At 37.8% G+C, this 15,145-nt stretch overlaps 1 long non-coding RNA gene across 2 annotated transcripts in view; it reads right to left on the bottom strand.

The window, feature by feature from the left end:
• Window positions 1-15,145, bottom strand: part of LOC116153024 (uncharacterized) — a 344,527-nt gene that overhangs the window by 327,391 nt on the left and 1,991 nt on the right. The gene's annotated exons all lie outside the window — the stretch shown is intronic.

The following is a 15,145-nucleotide window of genomic DNA, read 5'->3' as shown; positions in this document are numbered from 1 at the left end:
ACCTTAAATTGGGGCTAATCACAACTTCTTCTCAGGGTTATACGGAAAGTGCTTAGTTAGCACAGAGTCGGGCATGTATAAGCGTAGCCTGATACTGCTTACTCCTTGAACCTTCACGATCTGGCTGCCCCCTCTTCAGCCTCCAAAGTGGGGGACACAAGATGATTCACTTGGGTGGGAAAAGAAAATGTTGCAACTTCTATTGATTATAAGATGCACCATTATTTTAGGTATCAGTGAAAAGGAAAAACACTGACAATTAAATATGATACAGCTTTCGTGTCATTTACAAGTTTAGTTAATATATCTTACAAGAATTCTTTCAGATTTAAACTTATACATTTATTTAAACTTACAAATAATGGCAGTATGACTTGTTGTTCTAAATTCATATATGTATGGACATTGATGTCATTTCAGCTCCCTGATGGACAGACATTAAAATGGGGAAAATGTGCATCTTTTACTGAGTAAAATATGTTTAGTTTATATCTAAAACTTAAAGAAACTGAGTTTTACTAATAGTTACTATATGGATTGAAAATATCATTTGTATATAACTTATAACTAAATAAAAATATGAGGATTATTTAAAAAAACTATTGATTGGATATACAATTTTTTAAGTTTGGAGACCACTGATTTAAGCCATCTTCAGTAAGTAATAGTCTCATGGTTTTCTTCTTCCACCTTTTCTTTTTTTTCCTTTAAAAAAAATTTTTTTTTTCTTTTTTGGCAGGGGAAGGTAATTAGGTTCATTTATTTATTTATTTTTAGAGGAGGTACTGGGGATTGAACCCAGGACCTCATGCATGTTAAGCATGTGCTTTATCACTGAGCTATGCCCACCTTCCCACCTTTTCTTTTTGACTGTCTTCATGCCGCGTCTCTCCACTTCCTCTCTCCTTTTCCTTCCATGTTAGTATTCCCTAGAATTCTTCATTGTTTAGACAGTCCTGTAATTTCATCTACTCCCTATATGCTGATGACTCTCAAATCTCTTGTCTCCAACATAGATTCCCCCCTGAATCCCATACTCAGTGAACTTCTCCACATCCATACCATGAATACTTTCAACAAATCTAAAACAAAAATTATTTCCCTTAAATTGTCCCCCTCCTCCTGTCTCCCTTATCACAGCAAATGGTACCATCACTTGCCAGCTGCCCCCTTCAGAAGCCTAGAATTTATTCTTTCAACTCCCATTTTCCATTTTCAGATATCATACCTTCCAAATAGCTCTAGAATATGTCACCTGCTCTCTTTCTCCACTGTTACTGTTCTAATTTAGGCCCTGGCTGCAACATAAAATATGTTACATTAATGGCCAATAGCTCCATACACAATGGGAAATTAAACTGAAAAAATAATTTGCATCATTAGTTTATCATTCTAGAGTTACTGAGATCATCAAAATGGTCCAAAACAAAGACATCTGCTGTTAGAAGGTGTGTGCCAGGACTCAACACAATATTGTTTTAAGCCAATAATTAACTAGGATTCTGAATTGATTTTTTTATCCCATAATTTGGTGTCTAGTGACTTAAGTATCTGGCTGTTAGAGAAAATCCCATTATTATTTGGCAAACAATTTCAGAGTGGATTGATTAGCCATGAAATGAATGCAAGTGATCTGCACGGCTTAAATATGTACTTAATAGTTTAAATATGAGATGACGTTGACAGCTTTCCAAATAGTGCCATATTCTAATAGAGCTATTCAATAACATGTATCAATACAATCCTTACATATTACCATTACCATCCCACTTTTTTCTTTATGCCTGCAGAATTTCCCATTTTTATCTTGACCATATTCCTAAATTCTTCATTCTGACACCTTTCTGCAATGATGGACTGTGGCAAATACAAGATAAGCTATTGGGGGGAAGGTGTAGCTCAGAGGTAGAGTGCATGCTTATCATGTGCAAGGCCCAGGGTTCAATCCCCAGTACCTCCATTAAATTAAAAAAAAAAAAACCAAGATAAGCTACAATAATGATTGCAGCTTTATTGTCGACTTTATTCTCCTCTTCCAATATTTACAATTTAAATGCAGACAAGTTTGGTTGGAAAGTACAAAAGCAAGAAGACCACAGTACACAATTTGAAGAGAAATGCAAAGAATCTAAATTGTACATGGATTAAGAGTCATTAAAATGAGAAATTTCTTTAGAATAACTGGGAGACCTAATTGTACTATAAATAACAATTCTATCTCTAGTCTTTTCAACAGCAGCTTTTACTATTTTATTTCCCTGGGTGATCTCCCTTATATTTCATCTCCTCTTTATTCCCATAGTTACTGTCCTCGTTAACACTCTCCCATCTCTAACACCCCTTCCAGTCTTAACCAACTTTAAATGTATCCACGGCTGCCAATCATCTTGTCATCTTTGTAAAGCATAAATCTGGTTAAATCTTTTTATTGTTGTTTTTGGGCAAACCCTTTCAGTGGTCTGCAGTATACAGAGGACAAAGTCCAAGTTCCTGAATGCTACACACAGAACCTTCTCTTGACATGGCTCCATCTTACCATCCAGCATCACCTTTGGCCGCTTCTGCACCGACAGACCTTGCCCACTCCTGGGTATCCACTCAAGCTCCCAGTTGCTCAGCACTGTGTCATGTCTTTCTTACACTGCATATACAGGTCTCACTACTAGAAAGCCCTTAACCCCGCTCCCATATGGCAACCATTCTCAGCCCCCAGGGTCTCCTACTCTGGAAAATCTTCCATTCCTTCTTTAAAGCCAGGACCCTGTTGTTAATGTGTCTCTATTGTGGCACTGAACCCTACCAAATCATAAATGCTTCTTCACATATCTCATTTTTCATTAGGCTCAGAGAGAAGACAAGGACTGTACTTTGTCACTTTTATTTCTATCTGAGTACCTAATAATAATAATATCAGTGATTGCTCATTAGAACTGTCTCAGGTGCTAATCTAAATGCTTCCCTCATTTAATTCTCACAATACCTTTAAGAAGTAGGTAATATTATTAGCCCCATTTTATAGATAAGAAAAGTAAAGCACAAAGTAGGTGCTCAATAAATGCTAGTTAATGAATATTGTTGCTTTAAAAAAAAATTAACATAGTCATATCATCATTACTCCTGAGAGCTCCCAGATTCTATTACAATTGGAAGTGGATGCCTTGGTGCAGCAGGGTGTATGCAATGGCATGAGTATATTTGGTTTTAGAAGATCTAGATTATGTGCTAAACCGAATTCAACTCCACATATACTGGACTTCAAGATTAACTGCTTTGTTTTTGTTTTTATTTTCTTTTCACATGCTATACTGGCTTTTGTAAACCTTCCTTCCCTAATCTCATCCATACCTAACCACCATGAGTGGTTAGCACTGGTATTAACTGTATATTCTTTAAAACATCAGATACAGAGATATGGTTGCCAGGCCTGGAAAGAAAAAAAAAATGTCCACCTCAATACCACTAAGTGAGCAGTTTCTGTGCTAATTTAATACTTATCTGGTTTAAGTCCTCTCTCCAACAAGTCTCACTACTAAGACAGACTTGATAGTTATCCTCACTTGTGAGAAAGAACGTTCTGTGGAACTACAGTTTTGCAATTCTTTAGCTACATCCCTGCACATGAGCACATGAACTTAGATTGTTAATCAATATGGGTTATTTCCAGAAAACATTTTCATTTTAATAGCTCCAATATGCTGAACTCATATGCAAAATAAATGGGGAACTGGGGGCTAGGTGGAAGACGAAAGGCTAAGGTATTGGTAGTCCAAAGATTGTTGCCAAATCACACAGTTCGTAGCAAGTACCTACTGCCCACCATAAAGCTGGCCCTGCCAGTGAGATAGAGTTACAAAAACACTCTCTAGACTAATTCATCAGAGATACCCAAAACCCATATTGAAAATCACAGAAGAATAAAATCATTAATAATCTAGTTAGTGTTCCAGGTGGAATCACACCTCACCTGACATAGACAAGCGAGAAAAAGGGAAAACAAAAGCAGAATTATAAAGCAGTTGAACCCAACGATTTGACTATTTGGTTCTTCTGTGGGGGAATCATGCCTGTTATCCGTACTTTATACTTAAGGTAGTCTGTCATTACAAAAAGCAGTGGTAGAATAATAAAAGACCACGTCCCCAGAGGAATGAGAGAGTACAGCTAAGTGAAACGAGAACATATACCCACACATAAAGAATATGGATTCTGTACACCTTTGCTTCTATTCTTTCCAACTCTCTGCTTCTTCTTGCTCTTGGGTCCTGCTACCTCATGAATTCTTGTTAAGTGTCTGTGTTTATCATCCCCAGATCCCTAAGAGAGAGGATCTGATTAGTTCCATGACTCACAATAGTCTCTGCTGAACAACTTGTCACACCAGGCCTGCAGAACCCAGTGACAGTGTTCTGTGCAGATCACCTCTGATGGCTGTGCTTTGTCAGTATACTTCAGTCCTGGAGTGCTTTCACTCCCAACAGCCAGCCCCTGTATCTCTTTGCCAGGGGGCTGCCCTCAGGTTGCATGAGACCCAGAATTTTCTGCCTGCACAGAGAGCAGACAGTGCCTGGGAATTTATATCCCTCTCAGTCTCAGCTCTCAGCCAATGACTGATGAGTGTGGGAGTGTAAGTCCCCCAGCTCCCTCACCCCTGATGGGATTGTCTGTGATGTGACCCACATGTCTCCAAACCTCTCTGCAGAACTGTGACAGAGTTACTTTCTCTAGGGCTTTGCTTGACATCCCACCCTTGTTTGTCTTACTGTCTTTCCTTGTCTGATATCCCCACTGCTCTAGATTTTTCTCACAATACTTCTTATTACAAGAGTCCTGTTACAGCGAGACAAGCTCTACATTCTATTTGAAGATTTTTTTTCACCAGGGCACTTTCACATAAACTATCTGAAGGCCTGCTTCAGGGGAACCCATCTCAGAAAAGGCCATTTTGTATTCTACTAAGCCGTGTAGCGACTGACTGTCTTTGAGGCAGAAGCCTGTCTTTGACCTAATCTGCTGTGATGAGGGCTACAGGGTCATGTGGAACAGAGCATTGTAACTGGCACATGCCCTTTATCAGGAGCTTTGGTCATGGGCCTTAGCAGCCTCTCTGAGTATGAGAAGCAGAATCCCAGGGCCAGAGATCTCTCCTGATAATACATTCATATCCATTTGGATAACGCCAGCTGGGCATAAATACGGCAAGGTAATAACAAGTAAGGGCAACAACTGCAAACTGTGTATGTCAAACTGAAGGAACCAAAGTGCTCTCTATAGTGGAAGTGATGATGTATGGAAATGATGATGCATCATTTGTAGTCATAAGGCAGGACTTTAAAATGTGAAAAATAAAGATGTAAGAAATAAATTTGGGAGTATAGTTATCAAGAGGGAAGCCACACCTGCAGGTATGAGTGAGCACACACACACAGACACACACATACACATATAAAGGCTCCAGAAATCAACCCTCTCACTAAGAGTAACGTGAGGTTGAACCACATTTAAGAATCTTAACAGCATCTCCTTAGTTTTCCATCAACTCACTCACAGAGGAAGTCTGACCACCCATGAGGCAGAAACTGATTACAGCTATTTATAAGGTAGCAAGGGTACACCTCTACTCATGCTTGTATTCTGCTTTTAATTTTTGAATTGTTAGGTATCTGTCTTTCATTCTGTAAATCGCATACAGCAACCTGGGAGGTGATGTGCAGATTAAATTATTTAATTGTAAGAATAATAAAACACTAAAAAACCCTTTAGACTCAATAACTACTTACCTTAACTCACACAGATGTCACAATACAACAGTAACACTCTAAAACAGCCATGAAGTGAATGAAATCTCAAGACAGACAAGGCACCTCTGAAGGAAACGAGAAGGTCCACAAATATTCCACTCCCCCCAAAAATATTCTACCTAAATTTGTTTGTGATGACCTCACATAACACAGTGATCCAAACTCTACCCACAAAAGGTAGGAAAAAAAACCCAGTGTTCTTTACAGAACAAGCAACAGTTTTAATTTTTATTTTTGAATTATTACCCATTGTTGTCTGACAGGATTTTTTTCTTTGCATTGAAAGGAATTGTGCCAGAGAGCAGGGAATAAAAAATGGTAAGACTTGGTGCTTGGTCCTGTGGGCATCGTGAGCATGCACATAATCATAATACAAAGGAAAACATGTCACATATTCTCATTCTAGCTGATGGAATCAGGGTTGGCTTCAAGGAAGAGGTCTACATATTTGAACTAAACTTCAGAGAACAATATACTTAAATGCGCCCTAGGTGGATTAGAGATCTAAATGTGTTAAGGACAAATTTTAATGTGTACAAGAAAGTATAAAATAATTTTATCTTCAAGTAGGAAAGGATTCCTTAAACAAGAATGAAAAGCATTCATCAAAAAGGAAAAGATTAATACATTTGACTAAATTAAAGTTTAAAATGTCTGTAAGGTACCTTAAAGAAAAAAGATACACCTCAAATTTGGAAAAGATACTTGTAATATAACTGGCAAAGGTTTGGGATCCAGAATATATAAAGAACTTCTAAAAAACAATAAGAAAAAGACAATCAGTAGAAAGACAGGCAAAACAATGAATATCAGCTCACAAAGGAGGGAGCTCAAAAGGCAATGAACACAGAATGCACAACCAATTGCTGATGACAATGTAGAGCAGTGGAAACTGGGAGTTCACGTTGGTACAATTTTGGTAAGTAAGTGGCAACGCTGAAACAAACTGAACACACATACCTCAGTATCCAGCAATTTCCCTCCCAGCTGTACATTTTAGGAAAACCAAGGAGTCACGTGGTCACCAGTTTCCTCATCATGTATTCAACAATCTCCATTGTTTTCTTTGTAGTGAAGCTTCTCTAGCCCTTATCTCTCTTTTAGGGTGAGGGCAATGAGGTGTGGAAGTTGTGAGGGAAAAGACTTTGAACCCTCCGGGTTGCTCTGCACTCATATATTATAGTAAAGAAAGAAGCTTTGTTCCTCACACCATGTACAAAAATAAACTTAAAGTAGATTAAAATCTAAATGTAAGACCTGAATCCATAAATCTAGAAGAGAACATAGGCAGAACACTCTTTGACATAACTTGTAGCAATATTTTTTAGATCTATCTCCTGTTTTGTTATACACACACACACACACACACACACACACACATACATATATAATGCAAAAGAAACAAAAGCAAAAATAAACAAATAGGACTTAATTAAATCCAAAAGTTTTTGCACAGCAAAGGAAGCCATCAAGAAAACAAAAAGACAGTCTACTACATTGGAGAAAATATTTGTAAATGATAGGATCCATGAGGGGTTAATACCTAAAATATGTAAAGAACTCATACAACTCAATATCAAAAAGCACAACTCAATTAAGAAATGGGCAGAAGATCTGAATAAATATTTTTTCTAAGAAGGCATACAGATGGCTAACAGGCACATGAAAAGATGCTCAACATCACTAATTATTACAGAAATGCAAATCAAAACCATGAGATACATCCCACACCTGTCAGAATGGCTAACATCAATAAGTCTACAAATAATACATGCTATTGAGGCTGTGGAGAAAAGGGAACCCTTGTATACGTCAGTGTGATTGTAAATTGGTGCAGCCACTATAGAAACCCTCCCTTATGGAGGTTTCTCAAAAAACTAAAAATAGAACTACGATATGATCCAGCAATTCCACTCCTGGGTATACATTTTTTTAAAAACTGAAAACATTAACTCAGAAAGGTACATGTACCCCAATGTTCACAGCAGCATTATTTACAACAGCCCAAGATATGGAAGCAACCCAAGCGTCCAGGGGCAGATGAATGGATAAAGCAGTTGTGGCATATATATACAATGGAATATTACTCAGCTATAAAAAAGAATGGAATTCTGCCATTTGCAACAATGTGGATAGGCCTGAAGTGTATCATGCTTTGTGAAATAAGTCAGACAGTGAAAGACAAATACTCTGTTGTCACTTATACATGGAATCTAAAAAATCAGACAAATGAATGTATATTGCAAAATAGAGGGGAAAAAAGCAGCTTTGCAGTGGCTCTTACCTGGCCTTGAGTCATAGCTCTGCCATTTGCTAACCACGTAGCCTTGGGAAAATTTTTTAATCTAAGCCTCATTTCCTCAATTGTAAAGAAGGGCTAATAAAATCCACTTCAAAACCAAGAAATTAACATTGCTGCAATACTGATAAGTAAACTATAGATTTTATTTGGATGTCCCCAGTTTTTTCCTGATATCCTTTCCCTAAAATCCAATCCAGGATATCACAGTGTCTTTAGTTGCCTTATCTCTTTAGTCGCCTTATCTCTTTAGTCTCCTCCTTTTTGGGACAATTCCTCAATTATTCCCTATCTTTCATGACCTTGGCACTTTTGAAGGGTAGTGGTCAAGTATTTTGAAGAATATCTCTCAACAGGGGTTTGTCTGATATGTTTGCATGATTAGACTAAAGTTATGGATTTTGAGGAAAAACATACCCCAGAACTCATGAGTCTCATTCATTACATCATATAGCGGGTACGTGATATCAACATGTCTCATTATTGGTGATACTTAATTACCTAGATTTTTCGTTTTGTGATAATTCATCAAGTTGTACACTAAATTACTGCAGATATATATGTATATAAATATATATGGATATATATTAAGTTGAAGTATAACTAAATAGTTATATATGTGCTATATATTACATATATACACAGGTTTATATACAATGTTATATAACACAACACATATAAACAATTTAAATATCTCTAAGGCTTAAAAATATAAACCACAAAATAGGAGAAGGTATTTATAATATTTATAATTGAGAAAGGGCTAATTTCCAAACATACAAAGAGCTTCTACAAACCAATAAGAAAACAACAGACAACTAAATTTTTTCAAATGAGCAAAACACTGGAACAAGTATTTCACAAAAGTGGATATCCACTCAGCCAGTAAACACATGAGTGGGTGCACAATCTCATCAGTCATCATAGAAAAGCAAATTAAAATCACAATAAGATACAACCACACATATACGAAATTGGCAAAACTTAAAAAGTCAGAAGATATAAGTGTTGGTGAGATTGCAGAGCTACAAAACCCTTCTGCTGAGAAAGGAAATTGGCAAGATAACTTTGGAAAGTAGTATGACGTTATCTGTTAAAATCTGGTAAGTGCATACCCTGTGACCAAGAAATTCCACTTTGTCAATATACTCAAAACAAACATATACACTTGTACATCAGAATATTTGTACAACAATGCTCAAAATGTCTTATTTGTGCTTGTGAAAAACTGGAAACATCATCAACTAGATAAACAAATTGTGGTGTACCCATACAATAAGATATATATAGCAATGAAAAAGAAAAAACACTCAGCTACATACGACAATGTGAATAAATCTTATAAATACAGTGCTGAGCAAAAGCAATCAGATACAAAAGAATACATATATGATGACCCATCCATGTGTAGGTCAAAAACAGGCAATATCTAAGGGGTCTATTTGTAAGGAGTCCAATTACAAAGTAAATCAAGGTTATTATTTCCATGAAAATGAAAACAGTGGCTACCTTAAGAGAGAAGGGAGGAGTGCATGATTTAAATTTAAAAAAAGAAAAAAGAAAAGGGACACAGAGAGGCTTCTGGAGTACTGGAAATGTTATATATTTTTTAATGAAAGTTTTTTTCTTTTACTGTTTTATAGTCTACCTCTCCAACTAGAACATCAGTTCCATAAGGGCAGCTGTTATATATATTTTGCCTGGTGGTGGTTACATGGATATTCACTTTGTAATTTATTATACTGTATATTTATGCTACAGACTGTTTCATATGCTTCAAAATAAAAAATAACAAGACATCTCTGCCATCAATGATATGACAGTATTCTTGAGAGAAGACATATATATGTGGGAAAAATTATTGAAACAATACAAAACATATGATCAAATACCAAAGAGAGGAGGTACTGCTGTAGGAGGTCTAAAGGAATAGGCTTTGAAGAATCAAACTGCACAGAAGAGAAAGGACAGTCCAGGTTGGAGGAACAACGTGAACATAACTTGCATAGTCAAACTTCCAGTGGTTAGCATGGAAAAGTAATGAATGACAAGGTTGAATAGGTAGCATTGAACAAGTTTAGTGAGATCTCTTTATTTGATAACATGCACATCTGTGTTAATGAAGAAAGAATAAAGATATACTTAGTCATAAGATTATTGCAAGCCTTGAATTGCCTAGCACAAAAATAAGCAACCAATAAATAGTATTCTTTCTTCAAATGAGGACACTGAGGCTCAAATTAAGAACAGTGGGCCCTTCATACACATGAGTTCTTCATGATTCAACCAACCACAGACAGAAAATATTTGAAATAAAAATTCCAGAAAATTCCAAAAAGCAAAACTTACATTTGTCACATGCTCCGGTAACTGCTGACATAGCATTTACATTGTATTAGGTATTACAAGTAATCCAATACAATGATTTAAAGTATACAGGAAGATATGCATAGGTTATATGCAAATACTACATCATTTTGTATAAGGAACTTGAGCATCTGTGGATTTCGGTATTCAAGGGGGGTCCTAGAACCAGTCCCTTGCAGATGTCACGGCACCACTCTATCTTGCCTCAGGACACGGCTAGCAAGTAGTAGGGTGAGGACTCAAACCCACATATTTTGATTTCAAAACCCACAATGGAAATAAAGACCCACCCATCAGGAGTGAGTATTCCTAGTACAGAGTTGCGGTCTCTAAATGCCATTTCTTACTTAATGAAGCAAAAATCTGTAGAGAAGTGGCTGATTCCACGTCTGGGACAGGAAATGCATGGGCTGAAACTGAAACATCTTGTCATTCCAGATCACAAGGAAACTATGAAAGATGCCTATGGCCATGTCTCTGCTGGCCAAAGTGGAACATCAAAAAATATAATAACTGCAAGGGACTGAAACACATCAAATATGTCTAAATGATAAAAAGAAAATTAAAATCTCATTGGTTCACCTTTGGAGGATGCTAGGGACCACCTACTTATTTTCAAAACTAATAAATAAAAGGAAATAATCAAGTACTTTCCTGCCTTTCCTGTATAATCTGTAGCTCTGGGCAACCAAATAGTTGAGAAGGGAAGATTTCTCTTTAAACAGTTACAGTAAGAAAAGTGGGGCTGGCTTTTCCTCCAAGGCTGAGAAAAAGACAAGCTTACTGACAGAAAAATAGAGAATTCACATCAGATGGCCTCTAGCCTATCAGCAAAGTAAGAGCACGTTCCTCTCCCCCCGAAGGAAGCCCAGGGAGAGATGGAACTGGGTCCTGAAGAGGAAAAGGTCTGGACCATCTGCTTCATGGAGATTGCAGTGAGTTGACCGAAGGAGAAAAAATGGTAAAATTGATAAATACAGTAGCGTCATACCTCTCAGTACTAGAATTTCTTAGGATTCTCACTACTACACTTTAGAAACGTTTTTAAAAATTAGCAAGCCAGCATTCTTAACTTCCCCCTTAATTAACAGGTTAGGTGGTCCTGAACTTTGTCCCTGGGTTACAAGTCAGCTTTGGTAGATGGTCAGATCACCTCTGATTTCCAAAGCTGGAAAACCTAAACGTCTTTATCTTCTGCTAAAATTGGGGAAATAGTTATTCTAAAGTGTAAACCTAATCAGTTTCCCTGAGGAGTAAGGACTCCTGGCTTTGGTTATTTATCATTTGAAGTGTTGTTTTCTTAGAACAAATTTGAGCAATGGATTTAGTTAATCTGAGGAAAGCGCCTCCAATTATATAAGTAAAAAGCAAACACATCTCTTCAGTTCTTGCCTCTTTGACAAAACATAGTGAATGCATGTCTCTGCCACAGTCAAAACTTACCCCTTCATTGCATTTCCCATATCCAGAAAATCATATGTACCACTACAATTATTTCCTTATTCTTCGAAGTAGGCACATTTGATGAAAATGTTTGTTTCCTAGAGAATTCTCACCATGCATGAGATATTGCACTTCTACCTGAGACACATTACTGATCTCTGCAACACACTTTTACCAGCTACACAACTCCTACCAACAACAGAATCCCCTTGATCTGTGACCCACCCTTGCACCATCACCTCACATCCACATTTTGCCTCTGCCCCCAATCAGAAGCAGCTTACTAGCCCTAAGGTGCTCTCACTGGTGTTTTGGACTATTCCCATGAATCTCGGGAGTCTATATCTAAGCCCTCTAATGCTTCTCATATCCACAATGATCAGAGAACCCTCTGAGCCTCAGCTTCCTCATCTATAAGGTGAGAAGGCACATGCTGGACTCCAAGATCTCTATGAGCTCTGTAATTTCACAGTTCCTTAGTGTCTGTGCATGAGGTTAAGCTGAGTGAGTGAATAAGTCAACCACATTGGCTCCTATCCAGGTTCTTGTGTCAATGTTCTATAGACATCCTAGCGGAACATTTCCTCATCTGAGAATCTTACAGTTTAAAGCCTGTGAAGGAAGTTCAGTTTACTTTAACAAGATGAGTTGTTTAATTTTGCAGTTTTTAAGTGGATGAATTAAACCCTTATATTTGCCCTTTGGGGTCTATGTCCATGACTATAGTCCTCATGAATTTAGTTATGACCAAGAACAAGTACAGACCTTTATTCTCACAGCGTAGTGTGAATTGTTGAGAATTTATTCTTAGACCAAGCCCTTGCCTAGGCCCCCTGGGTCCGCCTTACTACACTAGGGACCATCTCTGGGCATCATCATAACCACACTTTAAATGCATGCCACACCGGCTCTCCTTATGTCATAACTCTTCATGCAGCTGAATATGCTCCATTTATAGTTTTTCTTGTTTTCAGCTTACTCAATTTTGGATGCTGTCTCAGGCACAATTTTTTTTGCATGTTGAATCAGTATTGTCAAGGTCCAATAAGGAGAACAAAATCCATGCTAAGTAGTTCAAAACAAGAAATGTAATCTAGAAAGGGACAGACTGACTGGGAGTTCAAAATTTGTAGATACTGACAGGCATATGTAGAATAGATAAACAAAATTATACCATATAGCCCAGGGAACTATATACAAGATCTTGTGGTAGCTCACAGCGAAAAAGAATGTGACAATGAATATATGTATGTTCATGTATAACTGAAAAATTGTGCTCTACACTAGAAATTGACACAACATTGTAAACTGATTATAACTCGATTAAAAAAAAAGAAATGTAATCTTGGGAAATAACTAGTCACAGAGGTGTTGGAGGAGCTAAAAACAAGTGCTAATGAGGCCACTCAGAAAGTAAAGACTACAACCAGCTACTACTATCCATTGGGCTTGAGGGACAGAAAAGGGCTGGTGTTATCAGCACAAGAGCCAGGGCTACCCTGTGGGAGCTAGAACCTTGGAGAAGGAACCACCCAAAAGGAGCTGGAAACAAGGCAGGGTTGCCTCGTGGGAACTGGACCACAAAGGGTGAGGCCTCTAGCCCGGAGCGGGAACCAAAGAAGAGACATAGCACTGCTAGACATACTCCTAAAGCAGAGAGGAAACACCGAGGGCCTCCCCTTCCCAAACTTCATCTTCTGCCAGGAAGTCCCATTAGCTGAACTTAACCAGGAGGCAGTGAGTGAGGGAGCCTGAAAAATGCAGAGCAGCCCCTTGGGAGTCAAGGCAGGGAATGGCTGGGAATGAATCTAAGAGAAAACAGGCAAATAACCTGTATAAGAATTGGGAAATGAAATACAAATAACCAATAGACATAGGAAAATATATTCATCCTCATTAGTAACCAGGGAAATGCAACTTTAAACCATAGTGAGATACCATTTCCCCCACACATACACCAAAAATGTTAACACACTAAGTGTTGATGAAGATGTTCAGCAGTGGGAACACTTGTACACACCACTGGGAGTGTAGACTGGAAAGGACATTGGCGTCATCTAAAAATGTTGTGCAGAACATACCGTGTGCTCCAGGACTTCCACTTCTAAGAACGCACCCTCAGGAAAATCCAGCAATGTGCATCAGGAGACGTACAAAAATGTTCACAGAAGAATTGCTAAGGACAGCAAACCACCCAGCTAGAACCTACCCAAATGTCCACCAACAAGAGAATGGACAAAGTGTGTTTTATTCTTATAATGGAATATGTAAAAATGAATGAAGTATACCTACACACGCCAACACAGATGAATGTCACAGGCATAATTCTGAGCAAAAAGGATAAGTAGGGAAAAAACATGAACTAACTTTATTTACATAAAACATGTAGAGTTATATATACTGTTTAAGAAATGAATCATATGCAGGAAACTGTAAAGAATGATAAGCAAGTCAGAGGAGTGGTTACCTCTGCATGGGAGTAAGGTGGATATGATCAGGAGGAGTCCCACAAACATAGCTACTCTTTTTTAGGTTATTAGATACTTTATAACTAAAAACATGATTTTAGGGGTCTTAAAAGCTATGTTCCTCTCTCTAATTGCAACGGGGGATAAAATAATAGTAAAAATCACACACACTCATGCAAATTCTATGGTTAAATTTCCACCTTGGTATCTTTACTTATGGCTACTGACCTTGGCACAGAAGTGACTAAAACAGATAGAGTCATCACATCCATGGATCCTGTAGCCTGGGGAGGGAGGCAGACATTCAACAGACGAGCAAGCACGTAATTATTTAATCCAGCTGTGCTAAGGGCTATCAAGACAAAGTGTGGGGTGCATTGAGAACCTGTCACAGAGGAAGCTCACCTAGCTTGCAGAGTCAAGAAAGATGTCTTTGAGGAAGTGACATTCAAGTTGAGACTTAAAGGATACACTGCTTATTGTCACCATAAACAATAAATATTTATTTAGGATCTATAACCCAGGTGGAATGTCAATGCGCATGTACCTACAGAAAAAACAGCAGCAGGGGGTAGCACGTGTTAGTACCAAATGAACAGAATGTACCTTATACAGATGTTTGGAATCTCCAAGGGTTATAGACCATCTTAGAAACATTTTATGTAAAACATGAGATTTGAGCAGGGCCTTAACAAGAAAGTTGGAACTAAGAGAAGGGAGGGGGAAAAGAGGCATTCTTGATAATAAGGGCAAAATATAAATATATGGGC

This window comes from Camelus dromedarius, chromosome 4 (genome assembly GCF_036321535.1).
Source record: "Camelus dromedarius isolate mCamDro1 chromosome 4, mCamDro1.pat, whole genome shotgun sequence".
NCBI classification, from domain to species: Eukaryota; Metazoa; Chordata; class Mammalia; order Artiodactyla; family Camelidae; genus Camelus; species Camelus dromedarius.
This window is presented reverse-complemented; position numbering and strand designations above follow the sequence as displayed.